At 49.9% G+C, this 15,561-nt stretch overlaps 1 protein-coding gene across 16 annotated transcripts in view; it reads left to right on the top strand.

Moving 5' to 3' along the window:
- The first annotated feature begins 8,890 nt into the window (after nucleotides 1–8,890).
- DNAJB6 (DnaJ heat shock protein family (Hsp40) member B6) overlaps nucleotides 8,891–15,561 on the top strand; it is a 60,062-nt gene continuing 53,391 nt past the window's right edge. For 14 of the 16 annotated variants that reach the window (XR_009454675.1, XM_059711323.1, XM_059711326.1 and 11 more), the window contains exon 1: nucleotides 8,895–9,030. The gene's annotated coding sequence lies outside the window, so the exon portion shown is untranslated. Of the gene's footprint in view, nucleotides 9,031–15,561 lie in introns of all 16 variants that reach the window. The other 2 variants (XM_059711317.1, XM_059711330.1) reach the window with 2 other exon arrangements.

The following is a 15,561-nucleotide window of genomic DNA, read 5'->3' as shown; positions in this document are numbered from 1 at the left end:
GCACATATGCGTAAGCCATGGACACAGACAATAGGGTGGTGAAGCCCAGGGGTGGGTGCAGACTGGAAGGGGTCAATGCGGAAAAAAGAGGGACATCTGTAATACTTTCATCAATAAAGATCTAATTAAAAAAAAGAGTGGCAGTTCTAGATATGTGGTCTAATGGCAAACCACACCCAGTCCACAGGACAAAGTGTTACCATTGTCAGTAGCTGGTTATTAACACTGACAATAGGAAGAGAGCAAAGGGGAGGCCAGATTTTATAAGCATGGTCAGCTGGCGGCAAGCTGCCCCTCCCGCTCCGAGGGAGCCACCATGCATTCCCTGCAGATCACAGGGAGGGATCGAACTGAAGAGGAGATGGGCGCATGCTCAGTGAATTCGGGTGAAGTGTGGAAGGTGCTTGTCTGTCAGTCTAGCCTGGGGAACAATCGATTGCCTGGGGGTGGACCCCATCAGAACCATGCAAAACCTTGGAGAGTTAAAATCCCCCTCCCTTTTCCCCTCTTGCTCTCTTGCTCCATGACCCCCCTCGCCTGTGTGCTCACCTCCACAGCCAAGTTGTTTTAAGCAGCTGCATGGCCCATGGCTGTGCAGACCAGACCCCGCACGCAATGGACTTAGCTGGGAGCACAAGCTAAGCTGGCAGATGCAGGACTGGACTGTAATATGGAGCAGAAATTCTGGGCAGTGGCCTTTATTCTGGTCCTGCTGAAGACAGGATTGGATTTCTTCCATAGCAAGACAGTCAGAGATGGGCCCTTGGAGGGAAACACCCGGAATTTTACATCATTAATACAGCTTTCCATGAAACCCCATCCTCCAGTGGGGGCCTCAGGAAATTCTTTCCATCCCCACTTCCACCAAAAACAAAAGGAGAGGACTGTGTTTTCAGAGAGGAAAGGCCGACTCCCATTTAGAAGAGGATTCTGTTTATCGGTCTTCACTCTCTCCTCCCACCAGCCTGCCTCTTCCTCTGACTACCATGTCTATAGAGCAAACTCGCCTGGCCAAAACCTCAACCTGGTGGACTGAGGCTCACTCTTTTCCTTCTCTTCACCCATCACAGCTAATGACGGAGATTCTCAATATTTTTTTTATAACCCTGAAATGTTCCCAAGGCTTTCAGAGTCACCGTTTCCTTTAGTTGTCTAATAAAATAATTTGTGTCTCCTAATAAAGTGACGGCAAGAAGTCCAGGTCCCTCCCGGCCACTGTGCCCTTCTCCTGAGGACCCCAGGTGGTCACCCTCCCACTCTCTCCCCTCCAGGTCTTCGTAAAGAAGTCTCCGCACGGAAAAAAGGCGCCAAACGTCCTTTCAAAGCTGCTGACTCCCGTCACCCGTCACTCGGGGCTGGAGCCATCCAGGCTCAGCCACCTGGTGTGTGGATGATCGAGCAAATTCATAACCCCTCACCTCTCTGGCCTGGTGCCTTCCTCCTTCAGCGACCTAACAGAAACCTGCCAAACAATCTCATTGCTTATGTCAAAGTAAGAAATGTCCAAATCTGAAAGAATTTTTATGAGTTTATTTGAGCCAAACTGATGACAATTGCCAGGAAGCAAAACCTCAATGGACTGAGAAAATGCACCTTATTTTATCCATTACAGTCAAAGGCGGCATAAGGAGTTACATGAACTCCACTGGAGAGAGAATAAAAAGTAAAACAAATAGACATACACTTTTTTTTTATTATAAATCTTCCTTGTTGAACGTATCACATGTGCTCCTCTCCCCCACTGCCCACCCCCACATATCCTTCTTTTACAGAGGAGGGTGCAGGATCTAACAGTCACTAACGGGAGAGCAAGTACAATGCTGGGATTTGTGGGCTCTGCTCTGGTGCATTGCTTGCACCCTGAAGAGTGGGGTGCAGGGGAGAGGAAATTACCCTGACATCCCAAGGCCTGTTATCCTAGGTGCAAAAAGACAATAGAAGATTCAGTTAAGGTAAAGGTTGACCTTTGTCAGGGAAGATGCCTGCCTAGAACCTGACTACCTGCCATGACCGGCTTTTATTTATTATTTATTTATCTTTGAAAGTATCACATATGTCCCCTCCCCTCCCCATTGACCACCTCCTGTGTGATCCATCTCCAGCATGGTCGGCTTCGGATGGAATTTTCTGAATTTCCTCAGGGCAAGCAGAATGTGGGGAGGAGAGAAGAGGATGTAAGAACAGAGAATTGCGCAAGTGGGCCAGCAAATGGTGGGAACCCCCAGGCTTAACAGGGGGAGGTGGAGACTGCTGGAAAGGTCTCAGCCCAATATTTTAAATGTCCCAATGGGAGACAGCAAGCCCTGGGTGACTTATTGGGAAACAGGTGACCAAATAGTCCTCGGCCAATGAGGAGCCAGAGGAGGGACTGCATAAATACGTTGTGATCCTGAACAATGGGAGCCTGCTCTCGAGAGTGCTATTCAGTCTTATGTTCGCCATGCTTCTGCTTCCCAGGTCGCCATTTGACATTTGGACAGGTGAGCCCTTCCTCACATATACTAGTATAATATATTTTTATTGATCTCAGAGAAGAAGGGACAGGGAGAGAGAGATAGAAAAATCAATGCTGAGAGAGAATCATTGATTGGCTGTCTCCTTCACGCCCCCCACTGGGAATTGTTAGGTTAGGTGGATCAGGAGGCGGCATAGGAAATAACGAGAGTCGAGTCAAAGAAACAAAAGGAAAGGTTTATTCTGCGTCCCCGGGCGACCCACAGACCCCAAAGACAGGGCACGTGGATTCGTGCCAACAGGGAGGGGGGCGCTTTTTTTATACTGCGGTTGGCTGAGGGGCGGGGACATGAGCTGAGGTATGCAGCTGAGGAAGTTTCCACTGCAGGGGGTCGGCAGGGTATTCAGGAAGGAGTCAGTGTCTGTGTGGGGGTCGTGTGGATTCAGGGAGAAGAAGCTGGTATCTGTGTCTGGCACGTTGATCTGTGAGAAATTCCAGGGGGAGTCCATTATCTCATCACACGCCTGCAAGTATCCGATCCTGGGCTCTCTCCGACCTAACAGTAATCAAGCCTGCTACCCGGGCAAGTGCCCTGACCGGGAATCGAACTACGACCTGGTTCATAGGTTGATGCTCAACCATTGAACCATACCAGCTGGGCTGTCACCCCTTTTTTGCCTAAAATCAGACCTCTCCCACCCAGCATCTTTCTTTTGTCCGTTGGATTTCTATCTATCTACCATTTAAGCTATTTGCCCTCTGGCTGGGAGAAGTACAAACCATTTATTCAAAGTGTTAGGTTAGGTGGCTCAGGAGGTGGCGCAAGAAATAGAGAGTCCAGTGAATCAGAAAAGAAAGGAAAGGAAAAGGTTTATTCTGCGTCCCCGGGAGACCCACGTACCCCCAGGACAGGGCACGTGGATTCACACCAACAGGGAGGGGGGTGCTTTTTTTATACTGCAGTTGGGTGAGGGGCGGGGACATGAGCTGAGGAATTCTTTGCCGCAGGTGATGGGCGGGGGTTTCAGAAGAAGTCCCTATCTGTGTGGGGGTATGTGGATTCAGGGAGAAGAAGCCGGTATCTGTGTCTGGCACGTTGATCTGTGAGAAATCCCAGGGGAAGTCCATTGTCTCATCACATGTCTGCATGTATCTGATCCTGGGCTCTCTCCGACCTAACACAAAGTTTCCCTGGTTTAGGGAAGATAGGATTTTCTAGATGTTTTTTCAATGTGTGTGTGGTTTTTTTAAAAAAATTATTTCAGAGAGATGAAGGGAGAGGGAGAGATAGAAACATTGATGAGAGAGAGCTGCCTCCTGCACTCTCCTTGCTGGGGATTGAGCCCCAAACCCAGGTCTGTGCCCTGACCAGGAGCCAGGCACATCCTGGTGCATGGGGTGATGCTCAACCAGCTGAGCCACACTGGCCAGGCAGAGATGGCTACAAGCTGCTGTTTAACTGTCGTCTCAGTGTCCCTGTTCCACTTGTCCCAGCTTACTACTGTCCTGTCCCAGTCCAAAACGGAAGTCTGTATAGGGAGGAGGGTAGGACAAAGGAGCAAAAGAAAAGAAAGCGCTAATTTTAGACCAGGACCTCATCTTTTGGAGAGAAGGGACTGGACAGGGCATTATCATGCAAGGCGGGGTGTTGGCCAGAAAATGCCAGACTGCCTGATTAAGATTGTGCTTCTGGGAGAGGCTGAAACCGCACTCACTGAGGTCTGGCATTAGGTCTAAGTCTGGTGTCATGGGTTTAGTGCAAGCGAGGCCATTGTGGGCCTGTGCTTTTTCTCTGTAACACTGCATTTACTGTCTTAGGGCAAATGTCTATAAACGTGATCCTTGGATCAAAGGCACGTTTCACAGTTCGATAAAGATTGACAGCTGTCATTCAGGAAGGACCTTCGCCTCCTGGGAGGCAGCTGGAGGTGAGCAGAGCAAGGACGATGGGCCAGGGGCAGGTCACCAGGGCGGAAAGCCCGGTGCCTAGAAATTGACGATGAATTGTAGGTGGACATTGCCCAGGTGACCTTTCCTCCCCAGCACATCACTGGTTTTGCCCTTTGGACCGCCTAATGTTTTCTCCTGAAATAACATCTAGGCCTCAGTTGTATGTCAGCGCCACGCCAGGTCCAGAAGAGTACCCAAACCAGAGCAGAGACCCCATGGCTGCCCTCGGGGACAGCTGCATAGAATAATGAATGACCCCTTGCCCTGGTGCAGCCCACCACGCAACCAATGGAGACCCCAACCCTGAAAGAATACACCTGGAAAACTGCTGAATGTTCTATTGAGATGTTCCTCCTGGGACCACCCCTAAAATCTCCACCCTTAAAACCCTTCGGGCGGGGACCTGGAGTGCTCTCCCTCCCCTCCCTGCCCCGCACTTGACCATTCGCTTCCTCACTTCCCAGCTCCAAGGGCCATTCCTTTACCTCTGTAACCTGTTCCCTAAGCCATTTCTTTTAGGAGTTACTTTTCCCACCTCTACGATTTACCCAATAAATGTTCACGTACAGTTTGGGTCTTGGCTCTGAATTCTTGCCTCGCCAGAACCCAAGTACCCAGGTTGCGGAACCCAGGTCCAGTGTGACCCATGGGTCTAACACCAGTGCCGTTCCAAAGTCCCCAACAACGGGAGGCTCCTGGACTCCTGCGTGGGCTTGGCAGGGTGCGCGTGTGCCCGCAGCCTCCCTCGTATCACTGGCACATTTTGCTGGAGCGAAGCCTGCAGCTTCTATCAGTTTCCAAAGGGGCGTGGCGGGAAGAGCTATTATTTCCGGAGGCTGTGCCAGGCACCCAGGGAAGCACCTGCCGCCAGCCTGCACGTCCAGCTTGTTATCTGCCTTTGCGAAGCAGTCAGTCTCCCGGCTTCTGCCCAGCCTCCCATGGACCTGATGTGTCACTGCTGGGCTTCCCTTGTTGGGCTCCACACAGGACCTGTCCACTTTTTTTTGTTAATCTTCACCCAAGGATACTTTTTTCCTTTGATTTTTTAGAGAGTGGGAGGGAGGGAGGAGGGGAGAGAGAGAGAGGATGTGAGAGAGACACATCGATTGGTTGCCTTCCACAGTCGCCTGGACCGGGACTGGGTATCCAACCTGAGACCCTGCGGTGCTCGGACGATGCTCTAACCCAGCCATGGGCAAACTGCAGCCCGTGGGCGGATCCGGCCCGTTTGAAATGAATAAAACTAAAAAAAAAAAAAAAAAAAAAAGACCGTACCCTTTTATGTAATGACTAGAGGCCCAGTGCACAAAAATTTGTGCACTCGGGGGAAGGGGGGTCCCTCAGCCCGGCCTGTGCCCTCTCGCAGTCTGGGACCCCTCGGGAGATAACGACCTGCTGGCTTAGGCCTGCTCTCGGGTGGCAGAGGGCAGGCCCAATCCCTAGGTGCAGCCCCTGGTCAGGCTCAGAGCAGGGCCGATTGGGGAGTTGGGGCGCCGCCCCCTGTCATACACAGAGCAGGGCGATTGGGAGGTTGTGATGCCACCCTCAGTCACGCTCAGGGTAGGGCCGATTGGGGGGTTGGGGCACCATCCCCTGTCACACTCAAGGCAGGGTTGATGGGGAGGTTGCGGCGCCACCCCCTGTCATGCACAGAGCAGGGCCCATCAGGGGGGTTGGGGCTCCATACCCTGTCATGCACAGAGCAGGGTCAATCAGGGGGTTGGGGAGCTCCCCCCTGTCATGCACAGAGCAGGGCCAATCAGGGGGTTGAGCTCCGCCCTGTCACTCAGAGTAGGGCCGATAGGGGAGTTGGGGCGCCGCCACTGTCACACTCAGGGCAGGTCAGATGGGGAGGTTATGACTCTACCCCATCACACACAGAGCAGGGCCCGTCGGGGGGGGGGGGCTGGTTGGGGCGCCACCCTCTATCACCCACAGAGCAGGGCCCATCAGGGGGTTGGGGCGCCGCCACTGTCACCCTCAGGGCAGGGCCAATGGGGAGGTTATGGCTCTACCCCATCACACACAGAGCAGGGCCCATGGGGGGGGGGGGTTGGGGCACCGCCCCCTGTCACACACAGAGCCGCAGGGCGATCAGGGGGTTTGGGCGCTGCCCCCTGTCACGCTGATCCCGGTGCCGGGAGGCATATTACCCTTTTACTATATAGAATAGAGGCCTGGTGCATTGGTGGGGGCTGGCTGGTTTGCCCTGAAGGGTGTCCTGGATCAGGGTGGGGGTCCCCACTGGGGTGCCTGGCCAGCCTGGGTGAGGGGATGATGGCTGTTTGCAGCTGGTCACACACCCTTCAGGGTGGCGGTCCCCACTGGGGTGCCTGGCCAGTCTGGCTGGAGGGGCTGAGGGCTGTTTTCAGGCTGGGACTGAAGCTCCCAACCGCTCCTGTTTTTCTTTTTTTTTTTTTTATTCTGGGCCAGCTTTAGCCTCGGCTGCTGAAAACAGGTTTCTGGCCTTTGTTTACCTTCTGTATTTGATACAATGTTGCCGTCCGGCTGGCTGAAGATCCGCTGAGTAAAGCAGGTTTCTGGGTTTTTTTTTTTGCTTCTTTATTCGCAACATAGTTGCTTAGAGTTGCAGCTGAGAGGCGGGGAACTTGGAGTTCTCCGTCACTGAAGCAAGCAAGCCTCCCTGTTCGCATCAGCTGCCTGGCTGCAGGCCGCCATCTTGGCTGCCAGTTAATTTGCATATCTCGGCCCTGCTCTGTGAGTGACAGGGGGATTAGCCAATGAGAAGGGTAGCGGAGTGACACTAATTACCATGTTTCTCTTTTATTAGTGTAGATGTTTACTTTGAATTTATATTAGTTCACACAAACACTCCATCCATGCTTTTGTTCCAGCCCTCCGGTCCAGTTTAAGAACCCATTGTGGCCCTCGAGTCAAAAAGTTTGCCCACCCCTGTGAGTCTAACCACTGAGCACGCCACCCAGGACCCTCCTGTTCAAGTCCTGCTGTTCCACTTGGAGTGATGGTCCTCTGAGCTAGAGCTTCCAATAGCACCATCTGTGCAGACATGAATTTTGGAATAAATCCTTAATCTTACTCGAAAGAGCTTGTGTGCTGTCCCACAGAGAGCTCCTTAAACACCTCCGTTTTTCCAGGTGTCTACCCTCTGCTCCCCAGGATGCCACTGTGTCCATCAGTACTGGTGCCTTGTTTCGTACTAGCCGGTTTTTCTCGTACAGTTCACCACACTGACAGACGCTTCAACAAATCTTTTATTTTTTCAGGGAGGAAGAAGTTATTTGTGGCTAGCTTACCACTTACTATTTAAAATTCATGCATCTGTGCTGTCTGTATTTCAAGATTAGCTCACACTTGCTGTCGGGACTTATTTAAATGCAAAGTGTCACATGATAGTACTGTCAACACTGGAAGGGAAATAAAACTCCATCAACTTGCTGGCAGATATGGTGACATGTGACGGTGCCAAACTGCATATATCTGAATGAAATTCCAGCCTCTGCTGTAATTATCTTCAGTTTTATCGTGAGATGTCCATACTGAAACCTGATACTGTTATTCCTTCTTTTTGACCAGGCATTTACAAATCTAGAGAATTGATTCAGAAATAAATTTCCTGTGCTAACTGGTCATCTGCTAAAAACGACATAATACAAGAAGGGTTCCAGAAACATGAGAAATAAATACGCACAATATAAAGCAATCTTTAAAAAATATTATTTTCCATACAGTCTATCAGTTTCAGGTGGCAACACAATGAGCGACCTTTTGTTCTGGAGTAGGTTGGACCAGAACCAAGGCCATGCCAGCGCCGCCGACGCGGGCCTGGGACCCGAAGGCCCTGCCAGCTCCGAGGAGCGGTGCCCGCTCCGTACCGAGGGTGAGGCCCAGCAGGTGGTTCGCTGGGAAGGTGGCGGCGAGCCAGGGCGCGGGCCCGCCAAGGCAGCACGCAGGGTGCAGGGCTGGACCCCCAGCCCTCATTTCCTAAGGGGCCTGGTTAGGGCGGAGGGTGCTCGTGTCACGCGCGGGGGGAACAGCAGACACCCGGGCCCGGAGCCGAGCTCAGGCCCGGCCTCTGCACTGACACCACCGCACGGACTTCCTGGGGCCTGGCGACAGCTTCCAGTCCCCCCCACCCCCCTGCCACGGGGTCAGGGTCACGGCGTCCAGTCCCACCCCGGCTCCCTCGGGTCAAGGTTCATTCTTCAGCCCGGCCCCACCTGCGCCCGCTGCGCGCACGTGTCCCCTGTGGGACCGGTGGTGACACAGGCGCGCGGCGCCACCCTAAGTCCAGGTGCACGACCCCGAGACCACTGGCCTACAGCGCACGCGTCCCCGCGTTTCCGGGCGCCGCCGTCAGGCCCCCGGGGGCGGGGACTCGGCCGGAAGCAGCCCTCCGCGGCGCTGCGCGGCCCAGCCGCCGAGAACCTTCGGGAAGGCTGGGGCGGGCGAGGCGCATGCGCGGCTTCAGGCCGGGCGGAAGTGGACGCGGCACGCCGCCGCCGCGTGACGCACTTCCTGTTTGTTGTTGGAGAAAGGAGAAAGGAAAGCGCGAGGAGCCGCCGCCGTCACCAGCGCCGCCGCTCAGAAGCCGAAGAGACCGGGCTGCCGCCCCGCCGCCTTCCCGCCGCCGGCTCCGCGTGCTGGTGAGGCCGCGCTGGGGACGGCGGCCGGGGACCGGGGCTAGGGTCGGGGCCGCGGGCAGAAGGCCGGCGGGGACCCGTGTGGGGCCAGGGCCGGAGGGCCGGAGGGCCGGGCACGGTTCTGATTCCAGGCCGTCTCGTCCTGTCTCGGGGTCCCGACTCGCGCCGGCGGTTGGGTGGGGACTCGTGCGGGCGGTCGTCCGGGCCCCCGCCCCCGTCCGGCCGGCCGGGCCGCGTCCTCCCAGGAGCGGCCGAGGGCCTGCGGCGGGAGAGGCCGGCTTCTCCCCTTTTTCTGGCCCCAGAAGGTAGACTCTCCTGAAGCGGGGACGGGGTGCGTGTGCCCGCGGCGCACCGCGGGCGGGCGGGGCGAGGGGACGCTTCCAGAACTCTCCTCGGGCTTCTGAAAAGTTTGTCCCTGAGCACAACAACGCCCGTTTCACTTCTCCGTACCGCGGCTTATGTAACTGAAGCTTGTGCCATTTTTGCCCAAGTATGGGAAGGATGCAAGGGGTGCAAAAGGGACACTTGGTGTCGCCTCGGAAAAGGTTCTCGGAGCCGGTGCCGGTCCCAGTCCCACAGGCCACCCTCGTCCCCGCCCGCTGGCTTTGCCGCCGGAAGGAAGCGGGGTGGAGAGGTCACAGCTCCCCCGGGGGGCTGCCTGCGGTTTCAACGTTTGCATTTCAGCTGTGGATTCCTAGGGAGATTTTGTGACTCTGGCCTATTGGATCTTTCAAGGCAGCTGATTGAAAAGTTCAATGACCAAAAGAGGGTGTCATCGTAAGAAACGTTCACACCTGTAGAGAATTTTTATGAGTTTACTTGAGCCAAACTGATGACAATGGCTGGAGCAGAAACCTCAACAGATTGAGAAAATGTTCCGGAAAATGGCAGTCTTGCACCTTATTTTTTATACATTAAAGTCAAAAAGGAGATATAATTGGGTTGCTTGAAATTCATTGGTCATAGATTAGGAAGGTGGGAGAAAGCAAAGTGGGGGAACCATGGGATTGGATGAGAAGTAAAATGATAGACACTTTTTACCTAGATGGGTACGGGATAGTCAGTTGTTAACTGGTTAATAAAAACAATGAGGGGATTTGTGGACTCTGCTGTGGTCTGTGCGCGCACTTGGAGGGGACCAGAGAAAAAGGAAATTTGTTATTGCAATGGCTTGTTTATCAGGTTTTCTATCCTAGATGCAAAAAGACAACGCGGTCTGAGTTAAGGTGAAGATTCTTAAGGCCGGGCCGGCGTTGCTCAGTGGTTGAGCGTCCACCTATATGAACCGGGAGGTCACCAACCGGTTGCTGTCGGGGCGGGTTGCGTGCAGGAGGCAGCCAATGATTCTCTCTCATCATTGATGTTTCTCTCTCTCCTCCCTTTTTGTCTGAAATCAACAAAGAAATACTAAAAAAAAATTATTAGGGAAAAATACTGCTCTAGGCCATGACTACCCACTAATAACTGCTTTTAGTTAAAAAGTTTTAATTTCTCTGAGTTTGTAAGGCTGCCCGCCACACAGGCCTCCCCTGAATTGTCAGGTTTAGTATGTGACCCCTTTTAGTCCACAAGGGAAAGATAAACCCATAATTTGAAATATGTTTGCTGATTCTCCTTTAGGTGTAATCACAGTTCTTAAAAAATAATTGTGAAGATAAATGTTTAAGGAATTACTATCCTCCCCCATCTACCTAGTTCACCCACCCCCTGGTTCTCTGGGAAGATTCATGCAACTTGTTTCCAATGAGATTTTGGCTGCTGTGGGGTTAGGGCTGTGTGCACTCTGATGAAAAGGTGAGTGCACCTTTATTTACATCTAATGAGCTGGGGTTCTTTCCGATTATGCAAAACATGCATTTGGGGAGGTGTGGATGACTTGACAGGAAGTGGGAGGGAAAGAAATGGGCTGAGTGTGGAACTGAAGATGAGAAAGTGGGGGGATTCAGTCTTTAAAAAAGAATGTCAGATGAGTTCAGTGTTCTCTTCAAAATATATGTCTGTTCTTTTGGATTTGAAAACTGTATTTGGGAGGTATTCCTGGTTGCAGGACAGGGTGGGGAGTGTTGAGTAATACGGCTGAACTGAGTGCTGGTGAGGGAACTTGTCTGATACCTGCAGCTAAGAGTCATACAATAGCTTTCCTGTTTAAGCAATCCCATTGTTTTTAAGTGGTAGAACCAAGAATATTTTCTCTTGGATAGTTTCAAATCTACAATTTTACTGGTCACCAGTATCAACAGCTTTCTACCTAGCAAACTCAAAAACCAGGTTTGGTCTATGGTGTGTGCGTGTATGTGTGTGTGTTACAACTTCAGGGGCACTTTAAAACTTGGCAGATACTTTAAATTCATTTTTTTTCAGGTCCCTGTAATCCTCCCCATGTCACCTTAGTGGTGTGACTGCTTCCTTCCTGGGGGGTAAAGGTCAGCTGCTATGTTGGTGAATTCTTCTGGGTGATTGCACAGCGCTTCTGGTGGCTGTGCTGAGCAGTAAGTGAGCTGGATCAGCCCTTGTACGCTGATACTGTACCAGGATTTTAAAAGAACTTTATTTCTTTTTGCCTTTTCACTTCCTAGGAAATGAGTCTAGATTAGAATTTAGGATGCTGGTGTGTTAAAAATTGGTTTGATTTTAAATTTGTCCAGGACACCGCCTCGTGGTGCAAGGCAGGTAACTGCAGGCTTATTAGTGAACTAGGATGGGGGGAGGGCTAGTGACAAGATTGAACAAATTCTGTAGTTTCTCTGAATAGAATTTGGGAAAACTTCAAACTTGAAAAAAAGGGGCTAAATAAGAAGAGCAAGTGGGCGAAGGTAAGAACAGTGCTAGAAATGGAAAGCCAATTTTAAAGCCTCGTTGGAAAAATGACACTGCATAAGCCACGTAGCAAACATTTGATGATTTTTTATGTTTTGATTATAAAGTGTTTTTCCAAACTTTGTATTTTTAAAAAGAATCTTTATTCTTGAAAGTATTACATGTGTTCCCTTTTCCCCCATTGACCCCTTCTAGCCTGCCCACCCCCCATAAACTTTGTATTTTTAGGGGAACTTAAAAATCACAGCTGACCCCTTTTGTTTTCATAGCCTACATAAGAAGTAAATTTAAAGAACGTTTTTAAGGAGGGGAAATTAACTTCTGAAAAATACAAGTACTTACATTTCTAAGGTTTACAGTACATATCAAAGTAGAGAAGGTTCTGTCGTTGTGTCCTTTACCCTTGGTACCTTATTTCAGAAGCTTTATTTTATCTAGGCATAGCTTGGTTTGCTCACATTTTTTTTTTTACCTTATATAAAATTTGTAAGAAATTTTTGCCATTGTAAATGAAAAACAATGGCAACCGTTGCTTATGGCTGCGAGGCTAAAGATCTATTAGTAAATCCAAATACTCCAGCCTTGTTAGGATGCTGATAATCTTCGGTCCATTCTGTATTGGACTGTTTCTGCTTTGTTTATTCATTTGTTTTGGTTTTTAGATTCTACATATAAGTGAAATCCTTTGGTGTTTGTCTGACTTATTTCTCTCCTCCCCTCCCCCCTTTTTTAGTTTTTTTATTTTTATTTTTTTAAATTGATTTCAGAGAGGAAGGGAGAGGTAGAGAGAGACAGAAACATCAATGATGAGAGAGAATCACTGATCGGCCGCCTCCTGCATGCCCCCCAACGGGGATCGAGCCTTCAACCTGGGCACGCGCCCCTAACCAGAATTGAACCTGGGGTCCCCTTTGTTCGACGCTCTGTCCACTGAGCCAAACCACTAGGGCACTTATTTCTCTTAGCACAATACACACTAACTAGGTCCTTACATGTCACATATGGCAACGATTTCATTCTTTGGGGCTGAGCAATTTTCCATTGTATGTCTGCACTACTGGATCCATCCATCTCTGGGTGGACACCTAGATTGTCCCTGTCTAGGCTCAGGCTCAGTTGCAAGTGTCAGTTGTCTTTGGAAGAGTGATTTCCTCAAGGAAGAATGTGGTTTTGTGCCCTTTAAAATTCTCACCCTACCTTTCCCCCAGAGGCATTTAGAGTTTGCCTGTGTTTGTGTGCGGGTGCTGGGCAACCCTGTGCATTCCTCAGGGTAGGCCTTGATGTGTTCCTTTGTGCCTGTAGCATTGTCCCTGCCAGAGTGCTCAGAAAGTACTGGTTTAATTGGATCCTTCTACTTTGTTTGCGTTGATTCCTGTTCTGCAGTTAATGGTGGGATCCAGAGTTGAGGAAAGTCGAAAAGTATACACATAGCATACAGTTTGAGTTCACAGATACTAGGGACAGTGTTGGCCATTGTGTTCTATTTTATTTTAATGGAAGGAATCTAATAGGTGACATTGGTGTCCATCTTGAGTCATAGAGGAAAAACTTCCCTTTGTGTGTGTGTGTGTGTTTTTTTTAAAAAATATATTTTATTGATTTTTCACAGAGAGGAAGGGAGAGGGATAGAGAGTCAGAAACATCGATGAGAGAGAAACATCAAACAGCTGCCTCCTGCACACACCCCAGTGGGGATGTGCCTGCAACCAAGGTACATGCCCCTGACCAGAATCGAACCTGGGACCCTTCAGTCCACAGGCCGGCGCTCTATCCACTGAGCCAAACCAGTTAGGGCCCTTTGTGTGTTTTAGGAAAGCTCTAGGGCAGTGGTTCTCAACCTTCCTAATGCCGCGACCCTTTAATACAGTTCCTCATGTTGTGATGACCCCCAATTTCATTGTTACAAATTGAACATAATTAAAGCATAGTGATTAATCACAAAAACAATATGTAATTATATATGTGTTTACTGATGGTTTAGGCGACCCCTGTGAAAGGGTCGTTTGACCCCCAAAGGGGTCTCGACCCACAGATTGAGAACCGCTGCTCTAGGGGATATGAGGTTAAGAACAAAATATTTAAGTGGATGGGCTGTTTGTTTCTCCCATCTGTGGACTTGTTCTAGGAAGTCCTCAGAAATGAAGGACACCTGGGAAGCTGCTCCAGCTTTGCCAATTTCTTTTAAACTTCTTGCCTGCTTCCATTCCAGTAGTATTGTAACCAATTAGTTTGATGCCACAACACAAATTAAATATTTAAAAAATATTTTATTTAAAATTGCCTATTTTCTGGGTTAATAGCAGTAATATGTATTTGATTTGCCATTTTTAAGCTAAATATAGGGACTGTGTCCGGTGGACATAGGACCTTTTGAATTATTACTGACAACAACATATAATGAGTAAAAACCTTTGGGTGGGTAATAGTGAAAGGCTTTCTGGAAGAAGGAAGGACCCTTTCCCCTGCTTCACCTCCAGTTTCAAAGTGGAGTCTCACAATTAGAAAGGAGTAAGGAGTTGGTGTTTTTTCAAGCAGAGTAAGGTTTCTTTGATTCAAGGAGAGATTTGAGAAAGGTCTTGAGGGTGGAAAGATATGGTCACTTTTGTTCAGTAACACCTTATTTGTGTGAATGACCAAGATAGAGTAGCAGAAGTTCTCAGGAGGTGTCTAAGTCCCCACACTGAGTCAGAGGAGTTCAGGGACTCTGCCAGGCCGCCTGGAGTGGTATATTAGTAACAGTTGTGTTGGGCACATTTTGTATTTTTTTGTTTCATTAAGAACATTGGGCGGGGGCAGAGGTAGAGAGTGACAGGACCACGGACTGTCTGTTGTGGCTCAATGGTTGAGCATCAACATGAACCTGGAGGTCATGGTTCGAATCCTGGTCAGGGTACAGTCAGGTTTGGCGTTTGATCCCCAGTGTGGGGTGTGCAGGAGGCAGCCCCCTGATGATTCTCATCATTGATGTTTCTACCTCTTTCTCTCCTTTCCTCTCTGAAATCAATAAAAATATATTAAAAACAAAACAAAACATGGGAGGCATGAAGGTAACCAAGAGGTTAGGGAATCTGTACAGTGCTTTTCTAGTACTTAAGTGATAACACAGGAATAGAAGTTAGTGATGGCAGTTTTCTGGGGGGATCTAGGCACTTTTTTTCTCTCGGTGACCTAGACTTATTTTACACAGAATTCTACCTTCAAGAACTCTAGTGATAAAGCGTTTAAATGTAAGTGATAGCAATTTAATTCACCTGTAGAGGAAGTATGCCAGCTGATAGAGATCTGGGAGTCAGCACTTCTATGCCAGGCGTTGATGCCATGGTTCACACTTACAGTGCAGGCACCAGGAGGGAAGTGGGTGTGTGCACTCTAGCCTTCCCCTGACAGAACGTCTTAGGTACTGTGTGTGCACCCTGGCTCATCATATTTGTGACTAGAGGCCTGGCTGGTGAATAGGGCCTTCCTTTATTCCGAGCTGCCCTCCCCTCCCCGCCCCCCCCCCCCCATTGGTCAGTGCATACCTGTCCATCCAGTCTCCTGGTCGAACTCCCCCAGGGACAATTTGTTTTTTGTTTTTTTTTTTGTTTTTTTTTTTTAGGATATACCTCTTTTTTTTTTAATATATCTTATTGATTTTTTACAGAGAGGAAGGGAGAGGGATACAGAGTTAGAAACATCGATGAGAGAGAAACATCGATTCAGCTGCCTCTTGCACGC

The sequence above is a fragment of the Myotis daubentonii genome, chromosome 10 (genome assembly GCF_963259705.1).
Source record: "Myotis daubentonii chromosome 10, mMyoDau2.1, whole genome shotgun sequence".
In the NCBI taxonomy this organism is placed as follows: Eukaryota; Metazoa; Chordata; class Mammalia; order Chiroptera; family Vespertilionidae; genus Myotis; species Myotis daubentonii.
Note: the sequence above shows the minus strand (reverse complement) of the source record. Positions and strands in the feature narration are given on the sequence as shown.